Source organism: Canis lupus, chromosome 21 (assembly GCF_003254725.2).
Source record: "Canis lupus dingo isolate Sandy chromosome 21, ASM325472v2, whole genome shotgun sequence".
Taxonomy (NCBI): domain Eukaryota; kingdom Metazoa; phylum Chordata; class Mammalia; order Carnivora; family Canidae; genus Canis; species Canis lupus.
In genome coordinates, this window is record NC_064263.1 from 37480516 (window position 1) to 37495745 (window position 15230).

Consider the following 15230-nt stretch of genomic DNA (forward strand, 5'->3'; position numbering starts at 1 on the left):
CAGAAAAAGAACGTGCAGGTCTTAGTGCGCGGTGGGGCCAGGGTCAGCGGCGTACAGAGGCTGCAGAAAGGTTGGTGTGAGTGTGGACATTAGAAAATGGGATCTAGGGATCCCTGGGTGGCGCAGCGGTTTAGCGCCTGCCTTTGGCCCAGGGCGCGATCCTGGAGACCCGGGATCGAATCCCATGTCGGGCTCCCGGTGCATGGAGCCTGCTTCTCCCTCTGCCTGTGTCTCTGCCTCTCTCTCTCTCTCTCTCTCTCCTCTGTGACTATCATGAATAAATAAATAAAATCTTTAAAAAAAAAAAAAAAAAAAAAGAAAATGGGATCTAGAATAAGGATTCTTCACTGGGGCTTCCCGGCCAGAATTGAGAGGTCACATCTTTCTCTTTTGTCAGATACTTTTTCACCACCTTCAGTAGACCCGTCAACAACATTTGCAGCCATCCTTGATGAACACCTAAGGATGATCCTCGACGTGGAATCTGGGGCCAAGCATATGTTCATTTTTGGTGCTTTTAATACAGATTAGCAAATGGGCCTCTAGGAAGATTATACAGTTGGTCCATAATGAGATCATTTCAAAGTTCCCATTTCCCCACCTCGTCACCACTCCCCTCGTGCTGTTTTCTCTAGAACTGAATTATAGACTGTTTTAAAGTACCAGGAACTCCAGCCCTTTCAGTTTTAGAAGGAAAAGAAGGGAAGCCCAGGGAGCATAGGTGTGTGTCCTCTGAGCTGATAAGAGAGCTTGGGGGTAGAAGGGAGAGATACTGGTGTCTGTAGCCACCTGTTCCTGGCCTGAGGCCTGATGCAGGACAGGTGCTCAGAAATGTCCAGGATAGGGGCGCCTGGATGGCTCAGTGGTTGAGCATCTACCTTTGAATCAGGGCGTGATCCTGGGGTCCTGGGATTGAGTCCTGCATGGGCTCCCCACTGAGAGCTCTCCCTCTGCCTGTTTCCCTGCCTCTCTCTCTGTGTCTCTCAAAAATGAAAAAATGAATGAATGAATAATAAATGAATGAATAAATAAATAAATAAATAAATAAAATCTTTAAAAAAGAATATACTAGAAACCTTTGAGAGGACCACTTCAAATAGCTAAGTTGTAGAGTATGTAAAATATACGTCAATAAAGCTGCTATTTAAAAACAAACAAACAAACAGGTTCTCAGTAAACATCTATGGAATGAAGGAAGAAAGGAAGGAAGGAAATCAGACATCTTGCTCCTTGATTTCCAACCAGTGGCTGTTCCACTCTTCTCTGTTTTTGCAGACGTGCGCGTGTCTGCAGTTGATCCCAGCAATGGTTTTGTGTTCCCTCTGTTAGGTGTTTAGCTGTTTTCAGGACACACCGATCTGCCTCTTCTCAGAATTTATGAGTGAAAAAGTGAAAAAAGGGATCTGATCTTTATCCTTTTCGATTTCCTGGAGAAATCTAGCTCAGGGCTGGCCACGAAGGAAAAACTTGATCAGTGTCCGTGCACTGAATTACTGGTGAACTGTAAGTAAATTTAATATTGGCTAATAAGGCAGTGACATAGTATGATTTCCTAGCATTGATGCCGAATTTTCTTGCAGCTGTCAGCTCAGTCTCTGTAAATTTAGGTCGGCAGTTACAGAGTTTGGCATTTTGGCCCGTCCGATTTCCCTCCTCACGTTTCGGGGGCTGCTAGAGAGTAGGTCACGGGGCCCATTTCGCCCTGGGTGTCTGAAAGCGCAGAGCTAAATTGAGGGCCCGAGAGTAGTGACTGCTGGCTACAGGGCCAATCCAGAATCCACGGGGCTTAAAGCTTATTCAGTGTGGGAGAGGGTCCTTTCTCAGAAAAAAAAAAAAAAAAAAAAAAAGGAATGCAGAACTGTGGATGCAAATTAAAGGCAGAGCCTCTGAAGCTCACACAAGGAGGACTCCCTCTCTGGAAGTTAAGCTTCCTTAGCCTCCTGGTAAATCTGCCTCTGGCCATGTTCATTTCCCTGCTCCTTCTAATTGCATTTTATTTTGGTTTTGTGTCTAAATGTCTGTTGTTAGAGGCAGTTTACCATTCTTAGCCTCCTCGCCTTCCAGTTCTTCTTAAAAATAGAGTGTAAGTAATTGCTTAATTAACTCTCATTGCCACCATGCAGATAACTAGAATGATGACAGGAGCTCCCATCTGGAGGGAAGGCCAGGCTCTGAAACCCGGTGCATAATGTGAAAATCACACCTCATCACAACTGTCCTTAAAGTTTCAATCGCCTATGAAGTGCAGAGTGTGAAACTTGATGGTACGACCTTGAGTTCGCTCTCCTTGGACACTTTCTTCCGCCCCTCATCCACCAAGTTAGCGCCTGCCAATCCTTTAAGACCCAGCGGAAGAACTGCCACCTCCAGAAAACCTTCCCTGCTCTATCCACATCCCTCTGGCCTGCCCCTAAGTTCATTTACGGCTCCACACTTCTCTCTAATGAGTAACCTGTCTTGTGCACTAGAGTGTAAGCCACTTGAGACTAGTGAGTTTGAATTACTAGTTTTTAGGATGCCAGTGCCCTGCATAGTGCTTTGCATCGTAGCTATTTGCTAATGTTGGATATTTGTGGAAGGAAGGGAAGAAGGAAGAGAAGGTGGAAAAGCGGAGCTGTCATCAGTTCCTTTCCATCAAAGCCTAGAAAATACTTTTAACATCCATTTATTAACTTCGATACGGTTTTACTGTTGACATCGTGCATTTCTCGTCTTTACGTAAGAGACCTTTTGGCTTATTTCATTATTCTCACTTTTGGTGACTTGTGTTAAAGTTATACAAAGGCTTCACAGGCTTCGCATCTGTCGTGCTCCCAGATTCCAGAAGAGGGTCTTCCATAGGATGGTGGCCTAGAGGGTGGGCTCTGAAGCAAAGCCCCTGTCTGAATCGCTCTTGGCCATTTGCCATCTGTGTGGCTCTGGCAAGTTGCTTGTCCTCCCTAAGCCTCAGTTTCATCATCTATAAGATGGGGATGATAAACCTAACAACTTCATACCGTTCACTTGAACGTCAAACGAGAAAATGCAACTAAATAAATATACATAGCTGTTCAAAAAATGATTAGGGACAAAATCTAATATATCCAATCTTAAGTTATGGCTTCATTAGTAGGTGACTATAAAGTAGCAGATTCTAATAAAGGAGAAACAGCACATTCACTGGGAACAGAGAGATAATGAGGTGATGGAGAAACCATTTTTATTCTAATATGTTTAGCTCATTTTCTTATAATTAAGCTACAAGATTATTCTTTCACCTACAAAATGGATAAATTCTTCATTGTATTAACTTGTTTGAAAAGATATCCTAGTTTAAGTGGAATGAATTTCCCTTTAATATGATTTTCTAGCAAGATTAGATCCTAATATGGATTAATATCCTAAATCGAGAGCTCTAATGGACCACTGTAGGAGCGAAACATGAGTCAAAGACATGGTCCCTTTATAAATATCAGTCTCTGAGGAGACATCCATCAGTGTGTGGGAGGGATCTCATGGCATCAAGCACAAGGGTAATCATAACTGACATTGATGGGATGCTTGCTGGGTGTCAGGCAGCCCACGTCAGGCTGCCCAACCTCACCGAAGCCCCATGCCTACACCAGAGGCCAACTCTCCGCTTATGACGAGGGAAGGCGCCGGGTGGTAAGCAGAACACTCCCATCTGCTCCCCCGCCCGGAGCATCCTTTCCCTTAGACTCCAAGCACCTGCACAGCAGCCTGTCATCATCACGGATCCCAGCAAAGGGAGGGAGGAGCTCTCCAGGCCCAGTCATCCAGACAAGGGGGAGACTTGGAAAGCTATTGGCCTCATGTCCTCTCTGCACAAAGCCCTTCTCTCCCTCCCTCAGCCATCTCCTGTATTTCCTTCACAGTACCTATCACTTTCTGAAACAGTTTTATACCTTTGTTTATGTTTTGGGGTCTTGCAGCTTCTTCCATGTATCTTCCACGCACCCCCTTCTGTCTTGTTCCTGGCACCCACCCCCACTCCATGCCTAGGACAGTGTGTGGCCCACAGCAGTGCTTGATAGAATATGTGTTGAATGAAAACGATGAAGGAGGGTGAGGCAGGGAGGGGGATGCCCACCCCCCATGGCCAGAATCCTCATGCCCCCAGAGTCAGTGCCAGCTTATCCAGATTGGGTCCCACTCCACTGAGGTTGGTCTCTGGGACTCTGTTTTCCAAGTTTATTCAGCCCCATGCCCACCCTCACCCACCTCGGCTAACCTCTTCTTCCTCTTGAGACCAACTTACAGAGGAGCTTTCAGTGTCTTTCATTTTCAGGCGTGCCAAATCCTGCTTAACCCTTAGGGAAACATCCTGTCTTTTACCACGATTTCTGCAGGTGGCTAATATCATCGATTATTTGACTCATCCAACTCTCAGAGGGTAATCTTCTCCTTAAGTCAAGTTTCAAGGCCATCTCACTGTGGGCTTCTATATATCACCGATCACACAGAGCAGAGTCAAGCAGAGGTGTTGGCGCTGCTCTTTACAGATTCATCTGGAAGCTGCGGTGGCCGTTAATCTCTGCTGTGTTGGTGCTAATCGTGTCTGTCTATAATCAACCTCAATCTACCCTTCACCACGCCAAAAGGTAAATGCCAGACTGCAGGAACACACTGAAAGTGGCCCTTGAGGCCCAGAAAATCTCCTCACCTGCCCTGCCAGGGCCCTAGAACTCCTGATTTAAGAGGCCGATCTCTCCTCTGATTCCTCCTTAGGATGTATTCCCAAATCAAAAGCCAATAGTTAACATTTCTCTGCAAAGGAGCAGACAAAAAATGTTTTTTGTTTGACACAGCAGCAATGGAAACTAGACCATGTTTCTCTTTTATGGAACCTCTGAGAGTAATTCATTGAGATCTTGACATTTAATATCACCCAATCACCTCTCTGGCAAGATATTTTCTTTGGCTCTATCAGCCCCACACACAGACATTGCTGCTGGCACTTACCAGGCCTTGTTGTTAGGTGGGCTGCTTTTAATACCCAAGGCAGGATTTGGCAAGAAGCAGCAGCACCTGCCTTATTGAAAGACATCTTCATATGTTTCCCTCTGAAAGAGAAACGTGCGATGTAAATGTCCTTAAGAGATGATTATCGTGCATCAAGATGTCCATTCCAAAAAGCAGCATCCCGGATGCTCAATCACACACAGTCACCAAGAATGGAGGTGGCAGATGGAAAATTTGAGCTTTTGGAGAATACGAATTGGTCAACCCTAAGTGCCTGCCGACTCCTGGCCAGCACATAGCCAGGTAACCTGAGCAGTACCCACTGGCTAAAAAGGAGCTTCACACCTCAGAGAGGGCCGGGGGAGAAGACAGCATTCAGGTCCCCGTTGCCCCAAGTCTACAAATGAGCACACAGGGGTTACGCTACCTCCCCCAGAGATTTTTGTGCACCGATTGAAAGAAAGGATTAAGCAAGCACTGATCCGCACGTGAGTGCTGGTCCCCGGCATCAGGGGAGACGTTACCGTAAAGGACTTTTCCTCCCCACTATTCAAAACCTGGAACCCTCGTTCCAGCAGTGGGAGCAGAGAAGTCCAAAATCCATGAGGCTTAGCAGCTCAGGCACAAAGAAAATGAAATCAGAAACCCGGGGTGTTTTGCTATTACCGCCAAGGGCCTATATCTTGGATATAACAGCAATCTCCTAAATTTCCCATAGCGTGACCCCAGAAAATCTGACCGAGACACTAGCTGTGTATAATCCTTGTGTGGGGGCGCCTGGGTGGCTCAGTTTGGCTCGGGTTATGATCCAGGGGTCCTGGGATAGAGTCTTGCGTGGGGCTCCCTGCTCGATGGGGAGTCGGTGTCTCCCTCTGCCCCTCCCCGCTGCCCATGCTCTCTCCCTAATTAAGTAATTAATTAGCAAAGCTGGAAGTCCCAACGAAGTTGGAGACAAAGTTCCCAAAGGACTGGCCTACAGGATGAAATCTGGCCCAGTCCTGCCCTCTCTCCAGCTTAGCTATTTCTCAGACACCCCCCCCCCCCAGCTCCCACAGTCCAGGTATGCCCACTGACCTTCCTCCCTCTTCCTGTGTCCTGCCTCCCTTCTGCTCCCTCTGCCTGGAAAGTCCTTCTTCTCTGCCAGGGGGATCTGTATCCTTGCTTGAAGACTGGGTTCAAATTTTTGCCTTTTGAGCGCTACCCTTCCCGCACTCGCAGTAATGAGCCGTGGTCCCCTAGCATCCGTGTATGTGTGGTTGCACGTGGAGTTACCCCATGTGTCTGGCCCTCGGACCCATCTGCACACGCACAGAAGGTAGAGGCCATGTCTTATTTCTTTTCCTCCTCCGTCTTCCTCCGGGGCTTGGCATGCGGTGGGCGCTCAATAAATATTTGATGGATGGATGTGGAGCTGTTTAATTCACCACTAGATAGCAAGCTGGCATTTTCCCAAACAGCTTTATTCAGAAGCAGTTCAAAGACACAGAGCCACTCTCATAACCAACTCAGGCAGCTCTGTGTTAACAAAGAACATAACTTCTTTTAACTACTTCTGTTTAGATCTGAATTTCATTTTTGTAGAAATCACTATTAGAACATTAAAAGAAAAACTGTACAGAGGTCACACGTTGAAAACCCATGGACCATAACGGCCTCTGAAGCTGGCATGATTTGACCCTGCTAATCCGAAGTCACTTCACTTAAAATCTGTGCAGCTCCCTGGTGCCGATAGCTTTCGAATTCCTCCGTGGGGCTTCAGGGATACCTTGGGGACCTCTATGGGTAAGGTCTCCGAGGAGATCTGACGGGGAGGAATGTGGCTCTGGGCCCCACACCCTTTATTACCATCAAAGAGGTTCCAGGGCGCCTGGGTGGCTCAGTCAGTGAAGCCTCTGTCTCTTGGTTTCAGCTCGGGTCATGATCTCAAGGTCCTGGGATGGAGCCCCAAGTTGGGCTCCCCACTCAGCGGGGGAGTCTGCTTGGGATTTTCTCTCCCTCTGTCCCTTCCCCACTCACTCCCACTCATGCACATGTGCTCTCTCTCTCTCTCAAATAAATAAGTCAATCTTAAAAAAATATATTCTGCAAAATCTAAGTGTTTAAGTGTTCTATGTTTTCAGTTTTGTTTTTTATTACCTTTGGTAGAACCTGATTCTCCAGCCCCACCATTGCACCCCCCAACCCTGCGACTTGTGATGTTTTTTCTATCCATCCTCACCTGCCCGATGCCAGCTATCATTTGAGTTTGCAACAAACCCAGCCCTCTAAGAGCACTTGTCATTTCTCTGACCTCCTTTCCGGGCCCAGAGTGCGTGCATCCTTGTTTCTATAGAGTGGCTGTCATGTTGCGCACAGCATTTTGTATTTTCTTTCTTCACTTAGCACCATACCGTAAATATTGTTCCATTACGTAAGACACATCTTTCGTAGTTACCTTTTTAAACGACAGATGTTTAGGTTGGTTGGCTCTAATTTATTCAGGTCTTCCATCGCAGCTAAAACAACTTTTTATTTATTTTATGCTCTTAGAAGTAATACTGTGTTGAATATCCTCATTACAGATGACAATTTTTCTAGAAAAGTGTTCCTATTGATTTTAACAGATTCCTTTTATGTTATGGATTTTACTATCTTGATATAAGTATCTTCTCAGAATGTTCTTTTTCTTTCCACTTCTTATATTTTTTAAGATCAAAATAGGTTAAGTATTATCCAGTGGAATCTTTGGATCTCTTCCATTGTTATTTCTTCTATTGCTTCAAGCCTGGGAAAGTTCATCCTGGTTCATTACTCATAGTTCCCAACATCTGATGCAATCTTGGTTCTCTATTCTTCTGGTTTTAAATATATATATTTAACGCCTTAATGTATTTGAGCATATTCAGTACATGTTTAAATATAACTGATAGTTAAATTGGTGTCTGGGCAATGCAGTCGGTTAAGCAATCGAAATTTGGTTTCTACTCAGGTTGTGGTCCCAGGGTGGTGGGTCGAGCCCCACATCGGGCTCAGGCCCAGAGCAGAGTCTGCTTAAGACTCTCTCTCCCTCTGCCTCTCCCCTACTTGCACACTTGCATGCTCTCTTTCTCTAAAATAAATAAATAAATCTTTTAAAAAACCAAATTGGTATCAGCTATTAAGTGGCTTGTCCTTGACTCATTGTTTATCATACTTCATCGTATATCAAGTTATTACATACAAATAGGTTTAATTTGGCATCTGATTCTCCCCTACTATTCTGTATGTCTGGTTTCATACCAGTACTGCACTATTTTAATTATCCTTGCTTTTTGTATGTATAGAATGTATAGTTCTAGCCTTACAAAATCAGAAGACTTCTTTTTCAAAATATCCTTTCACGTTCTTGACACTGTTTGCCTAATAAATGTTAGAATCGTTAAATTCTAAGAAAAAGTGGTGATTTTGCTTTAGAGCACATCAAGTCATTATACTTAACTTCTTAAATCATTGTATGTATTCTAGGTATCTTATTCTTATATTATCATATTTATATGATTCTAGGTCTTTACTGCTTACATACAGTAGTATATATAGTATACAGTAATATGTATAGTAATGCTACTAATGTTTTAATTTGAATACCAAATCTGCCTTCTTTTTTTTTTTTTTTGTTAAATCTGCCTTCTTTTTAAGCTTGTTGATTTAGTTCCGAGTGTTTAGCAAAGTCTGTAAATATTTTTCACTTCTTTTCCAACAGTTGTTCTTTGTATCTTTTGCAATTTGCCTAAAGCAATCTTAAATTATAATGGATGGTAGTAACATTCTGCTTTTGGGCCTATATTTGAAAGAAAAGCTTTTAGTGTTATTCCATTATTGCTTCATGATTTTAAATAGTATGTTTATCGAGTTAAGGTACTAATTATTTTACTCAAAAGAAAGGTTTTATTAATTCCTCTTTGAAATATGTTGAAATGGGTTGCATCGTCTAATGTTAATAGATTTTCTTTTATTGATTTGTTTTCCACATTCCTGGAGTAACCTTCATTAAGATAAAACTTGTCACATAGAATATATTAGATGGAGTCCATCCTAGCCTGTGTTTTGATACAGTCAGCATAGCTTGGAAATTATCTGTTCCTTGGGAGTTTGAAGAAATCCATTAAGTCTGTGTGCCTTGCTTTGTTGAGTTTCCTGAAAATTTTTAAAATTTCTTTCTCTGTTCCTGGTTTAATAAGGTTTCCTACCTTATTGTCACATTTGGGGTATTTTATTATATATTTATATCTAATATATTATGTTGTTATTTCAAAATGTTATCCATGTATTGAGGCTTTTAGTCAAGTAGCATGTAATTAGGTATAGTTTTTACATATAAGTTTATCCCCTTTTTATATTTCATACATGGAATGAGACCTGAATTGTCAACCAGCTTTTACCACTAATTTATCAATGCAACTTTGACCAATTAAGTTGACTTCTGACAACATTTTCCTTATAAATAGAAGTCATGTTAGTTACTGTATCCCAGGGTTGCTATATTACAGATAATGTATGTAAAGTTCTTAGCACCATGCCTGTCCTCAATGAATAGAAAATATTACAAGATTCTCTTTTTTAATACTGTTGATCTCCTTTCTCTTTGGCTCTGAATTGTATTTGCAAGGGGTTTCTAGTTTTCATAGTCTTTTCAATATTTTCAGCAGCAACATGTAGGCAATGGGGAGCCACTGAAGGATTTTGAAGAAAGAACACCAGCTCTGGTAATTGTCTGAGCTGGGTTTGTGGACCGATCATCAGAAGATGGGCCTAGGCTGTGAGAAATGACACAGTTGACAAGGGGCCAGCTAGACCTTTCTTGCCAAGTGGGATGTGGAGGTGTAGGCTTTACATTCATAGGCAGTGAACAGAGGCTCCAGGGCTCAGGAGAGGCCTTTTCAAGGGCTCCAGGGAATGGGAAATTGACCAACTGGCCCCCAATTGTCCTACTCCAGCATCCAACCCTTTGGGGCCTAGGAACAGACGCTGACAAACACCATGACCCAGACTAAACCCAGCTTTTGAATGGGACAACAAAACAGGCTTTGTTCATCCTTTTGAAATGGGGCCCAATTATGTTTGATTAATAAATGAAACCCTGTGTCCAAATAGGAGAGACACTGTAGAGAAATGGTCAGAAAGCACTTTGTGTAGAAAAAGGCTGATGAAGTTTTCAGAGGGCATTCATTTGCCTGGAGCTGGTCTAAGACAGAAATTTTCAGCCTCCAGTTCCTTCCCTTGTTTCCCTATCCCCCCCCCTTTTTTTTTCCCTGAAATATGTTTAACTCTTCTGCTTGAGATTTATTTTGCCTCCTTGGTGATGATTTCCGTGTTTATTCTGTCATTTAGAAAAAAATGCACTGTTAGAAACATTCTTGATCTGTTTGTAAATGTCAATAGAAAAATAAGCCAAAAGGTTGACAATGGTAATTAATCAAAAGGTATTCACTGAGCACTTTCTATGTACAAACCACTGTGTTATTCACTATGAGGGAAGAATTAAGAAATAGTCCCTACCCTCAAAAGTCCTTCAATCCGGTTGGGGAAATGCCTAAATAATAGACTGGCTGAAATACAAGGAAATTGAAATAAATGCTATAATCGGGGTGTAAGGCACACCTGTAGGGGCACAGATCAATGGGATGGATCAAAAGGACTTTCATGAGCAACTTGCAATTATGTTGCATCGTAGAACATAAATAGGCTTCCTATAGGCATGTGTTCCTTCAGATTCTTGTGGATGAGCTGACCAATGTACCCGTGCATGATGCCCCAGATGTCAGCAAACACAAGCAGCTCTTCTGGGCCACTCCACCAGCCCCATGTGTGCACACGACACACAGACACATCCCCAATTCACATGTGTTTGCCTTCCTCTCCCCTCACTGCATTTGCCCAGCTCCAAATCCTCATTCCCAGATGGCCTCTGGCCCTGACCAGCTTGGTGACCTCCAGAGTATGGCTTCCTAGATCTGGTCTTTTCCATATGGTTTTCGGTTCTGCTTCTTTCCTTGAGTTTTAGGCCCTTCCTCTGTGTCATCTTGGGGAAGAAACCCTCAGATTCAGTCCTCTGCCCATAAAGCCCGCAGCCCTAGCCAGAAAAACTCTGTAGCCAAGGTAACTGTTGGAAGAATTCCCTTCATTATCCTTCTAGGAGTCATGGGGGCTTTCCAGGCTCTCCTTCACTCCCCTGCCCTAGGGAAGCTGAGGCGAGGTGAAGGGAAGGCAGATGGGATGATGTGCAGTGGGATTCCCCCTGCAACATTAGCCAGGAGGCTAGAAGTAACTGGACGTTATATGTCAAGTTCCAAAAAAACCTCAGGAGAAATCAGCCATTCCCCACCAGTAAACGTATTATTGAAGGAGTAGAGTCTGGTCGCAAGCCCAGCTGAATGCTCTTGTCCATGTAACAAACTCCTCCTGAGAGACAAGACGGGGGACTGGCGAGGGAGATATATCTGGAATGCTGTCGGCCACAAGTAACAGAAACCTTAGCCAAGAGTGGCTGAAACAATGTGGATGTTTACTGTCTCAGCTGAATGAGAAATTTGGAGATTGATGGTTCCAGGGTTAGGACAGTGGCTTGCAGATGTCATCAGAGACTAGGGAACCAACATCTTTCTGCTCTGCCGTATTGAGAATATCAACCATGGCTCCCTTCGTGGCCATGAGATCCATGCAGCAGTTCCCCACATCGCCTTCTCATGTGATAGCCTGGGTGATTTCTTCTGTTCAGACTGCTGTAGACCAGGGTACTCACAGTAACCAGCTGACAAACGGACTGGTCTGAGGGATCATGGCATCATTCATATGTCTGGAACCTTGGAGGGGGGTCTGGAAGGCTGGGTACTATATGGAATGCCCACACGTGGCTTCCTCAGCACGGTGGTCTCAGGGAGTCATTAGATTTCTTACATGACGACCCAGAGTCCTCAAAGATAGTGTTCCAAAAAAACAGAAAGTGGAAGCTGCCAGTTGCTCAAAGCTGGGGCCCAGAAATCGGTTAAAGCAGTCACAAAGCTTCCCACATTCAAGAGGAGGGGACATGGACCCCCACCTCTTCGTGAGAGTAGCGATAGGATTATGGTCACCTTTGACCCATACATAGGCTGTAAACTAAGCTGTTGTGATAAAGAAACCAAAAATATGGTTTTTAAGTCAGATTGACGTTTATTTCCCTCACACGTAACAGTGCAGAGGGGAGCAGCGCAAGGCTGGTGGTCCGTTTCTGCCAGGCTCTGCACATGGCTCCCATATCTGAGTCCAAGTCAGCTGCTGTGGTTCCGACTCCTTTCCAAGCAGCAGGAAAGGCTAATGAAAACAGAAGGTAAACAGCTGTCTAAAATAAGGTGATCCAAAAGTTACAGCCATCCCTTCTGTTTGCATCACACTGGCTAAATACTGGGCCCATGGTCACACCTGACTGCACATTGTTACCAAATGGAAGATGGGGAGAATGGGATAGAGACAGTTACTTCTGGGGCTCTCCTGACGGCCAGAAGATAGACAGTGGTAGATGGGTTTCAGCTCTAAATAGTAGAGTCGGTATCTGGGGGTGGTTTCTGAATCAGCCCTGTAAGTGCAGAGCATCTTCCCAAGGCTGAGTAGTCAATCACAGGTACTCTGAATGCACCCCTAAGTGTGGGGGCCACTCCCCGCCTCAGAAGCAAACAACGTACAGGTGGACCCCTATTAGAAGCCGTACCTCGCTTGAGCCCCTCATTGGATGTGAATGATAATTGTCAGTTGGGTTCACTTGGTCAGGTCCTGCTCCTTAGAAATATCCCATGCAGCATCTTACTCCAAACTTCACGAAGACCGCAGGAGAATTAGTTGAAAAGGAACCCACCAGCGCTAGTTTGCCAAGTGGTTTACCAACCATCAGAATCCAGCAGCAGATCTAACTAGTGTTAAACCCGGTCCCATAAAGAAGGCATAACAAGCAAGCAGCCTCACCTGAGTAGGATGATGGTGCAGCCCTTCTTAGGAGAAGGTGGCATCTGTCCTGGGTGTCCTCTAGGATTTCTTCAGCCTTCTTCCAGGTTCTGAGAAACTCACTGTGCCACTTTTGCACCCTACACCAAAGCAGGTTGGCTGGCTCTCCCTTGGATCAGAGCTGGGGCTTCTGTGGGCATAACTCTCCGTCTCTGCCTGGAAACGCTCACAATCCATCATTTCAGCACCAACGTTTTTTTGCAAGTCTAAAAGCAGCCCGATTCCTGTCTGCTTTATATATTGGGGTTCTGAGTATACTTTCGCTTAACAAAATGTGTTCCATTATTTGGGGGAAATAAAAGGATTGATGGCTATTGGCTTAGGAGGCTCCTTGGGCACAGGGCACGGGCAGCTTATGCTCTCGTATATTTTCACAACTGTTTTCAAGAAATAAATGGTCTTTTCATTGGCTCTTGTGGGATAATTTTAATAATATATCTGAAGACATATTTGAAATGGAATGAGAGTATTATGATTCTAGACTTCACTTATTTATAGTTGGATCTCTTTAGCTTCCGTATTTAAAAAGAAGAAAGAAAAGAAATACTTCTTTCTCGGAAGAGGGAGAACAGAGTGAGAGAAAAAAACATGGATTTTTTTTTCTCTACTCAAAAGACTTGGTCTAACTATTATCTCTGCCACTTATTAGCTCCGTGACCCTGGGAATGTACTGGGCTCTCTCTCTTTACACCTGCTCGTGTCTAAGAGAAGGGAAATAGTAACAATCCCCACCATATCGTGCTGTTCTGAAGGTTAAGTTAGCTGGTTTATGTAAAGCACGAAGCACAGTGCCTAATACTATTAACCCCATCATTGATTGAACCCTTACTCCGTGCCAGGCACTACCCAGGTCCGTAGCTATCCCCTGGGATCTTATGAGGACTACAGATTCTCCTCAGGCCCCATCCCCCTGCCCCATTGAATCAGAACGGGGGTGGGGGGGTCCCACTACTCTGCTTTCACAAGCCCACCTGGTGATTCTGACATGCATTCAAGTTTGCAGACCACCAGCCTCGGTGTTGGAGAAACAGAGAATATAAGGTTCACATCCACACTGCAGCTCATAGTGTGTGCAGAAACCAATGCACGCCTGTCCTCTTCTATATTGTTTGGTGACGGCCCCCAGAGTCTTACTGACTTAGTCACGTCTGTGCCACGAGTGGCTCTCAGAACCATTCCTTACAAAAAGATGGAAGGTCAGAGACTCAGGAAAGCCAAATACCTCCCAGATCCTAGCCCCCTACCCCCAAGGGTCTGCATCCTGAGTGCATCAGTCAGGTGTTTGTGAAATACGTGCAGAGAGCCAGCTGCTCTAGAAAGAGTGAGTAGCTCCTCCCCTCCTTAGAGCAGCCCTGGCTCCTGGGGCCGGCCCATATCTCCCTGACTTGTCACTGTGTGTTCCGTCTGTCGCCTTGATGAAATATGAGCTCTTGGAGGGCAAGAACCATGTCTTAATCATCTCTGTGTTCCCAGCGCCTGGTACACAGGGTGGACACCTAATCAATGGGTGGCGAACGAATGAGGTGTCAGCCCCAAATATCAGAGGGGCATTTGTTCTAGAGGCATTCAGGTGGTAGGTGCATCCTCGCAGCCAATATATCTCTGGCCCTGGTGACAGGCAGGCAAACGGATCGCCCACGGACCTGTGAAATGTTCCCTGAGCCATGCCTCCTCCACCCCTCGGCTCAGTCCACGGCCACAAGGAGGGCTGTGTGAGAGACTCTCAGGGCAGATCAGAACCACACTAGGAACAGCCTAGAAAAGCCAGTCTCTGGGGGGGTGGGGGTGGGAGGTTGTTTGGGGTTTTTTTCTTTTCTTTTTTTTTTTTTTTTTTTTTGCCCTGTCATAATTGCCCAGTTACAGGTGAAGTTGAAATGGACTCTGTCTGTTGACCATTTGGGTAGAATATTTTGTTTTGTGAATCCTGGATGGCGAAGGACTAGATTCTGCTCTGGGCTGTGGAAAAGGAACAAAGCAGTCAGTGGGTTAGGTGGGAGCTGAGCACGGCCTTAGCAAAGGAAGAATTGGGCCCTATTCTGGAACTTTCCATGAGCTGTTGCTGCCTTCCGGCTCTTTTCATGCTGGGTGGGTGCAGAAAGCCACGCTGCTCCCCAGCCTGTCCCACACCCACTGCCACCTAAGCTGGCAGCCATTCATCTAGCTCCCTTAGAAGAACCAGAATAAATATAGATTTCTTCTTCCACACGTTAACTTATGGGACCTTCCTGTTTCTTTCTCGCTGCTGGGCTCCTACCTGCTGCGGTCACATTCAACGT

General features: G+C 44.9%; 1 protein-coding gene and 1 long non-coding RNA gene across 2 annotated transcripts in view; one reads left to right on the forward strand and one right to left on the reverse strand.

The window, feature by feature from the left end:
• Positions 1-15230, forward strand: part of SPON1 (spondin 1) — a 251331-nt gene that overhangs the window by 187746 nt on the left and 48355 nt on the right.
• LOC112667663 (uncharacterized) lies at positions 12110-13329 on the reverse strand. The gene is made up of 2 exons (XR_003141228.3): positions 12916-13329; positions 12110-12270 (listed from the first exon to the last, which is right to left on the reverse strand). It is a non-coding gene; the product is annotated as an uncharacterized LOC112667663 (long non-coding RNA).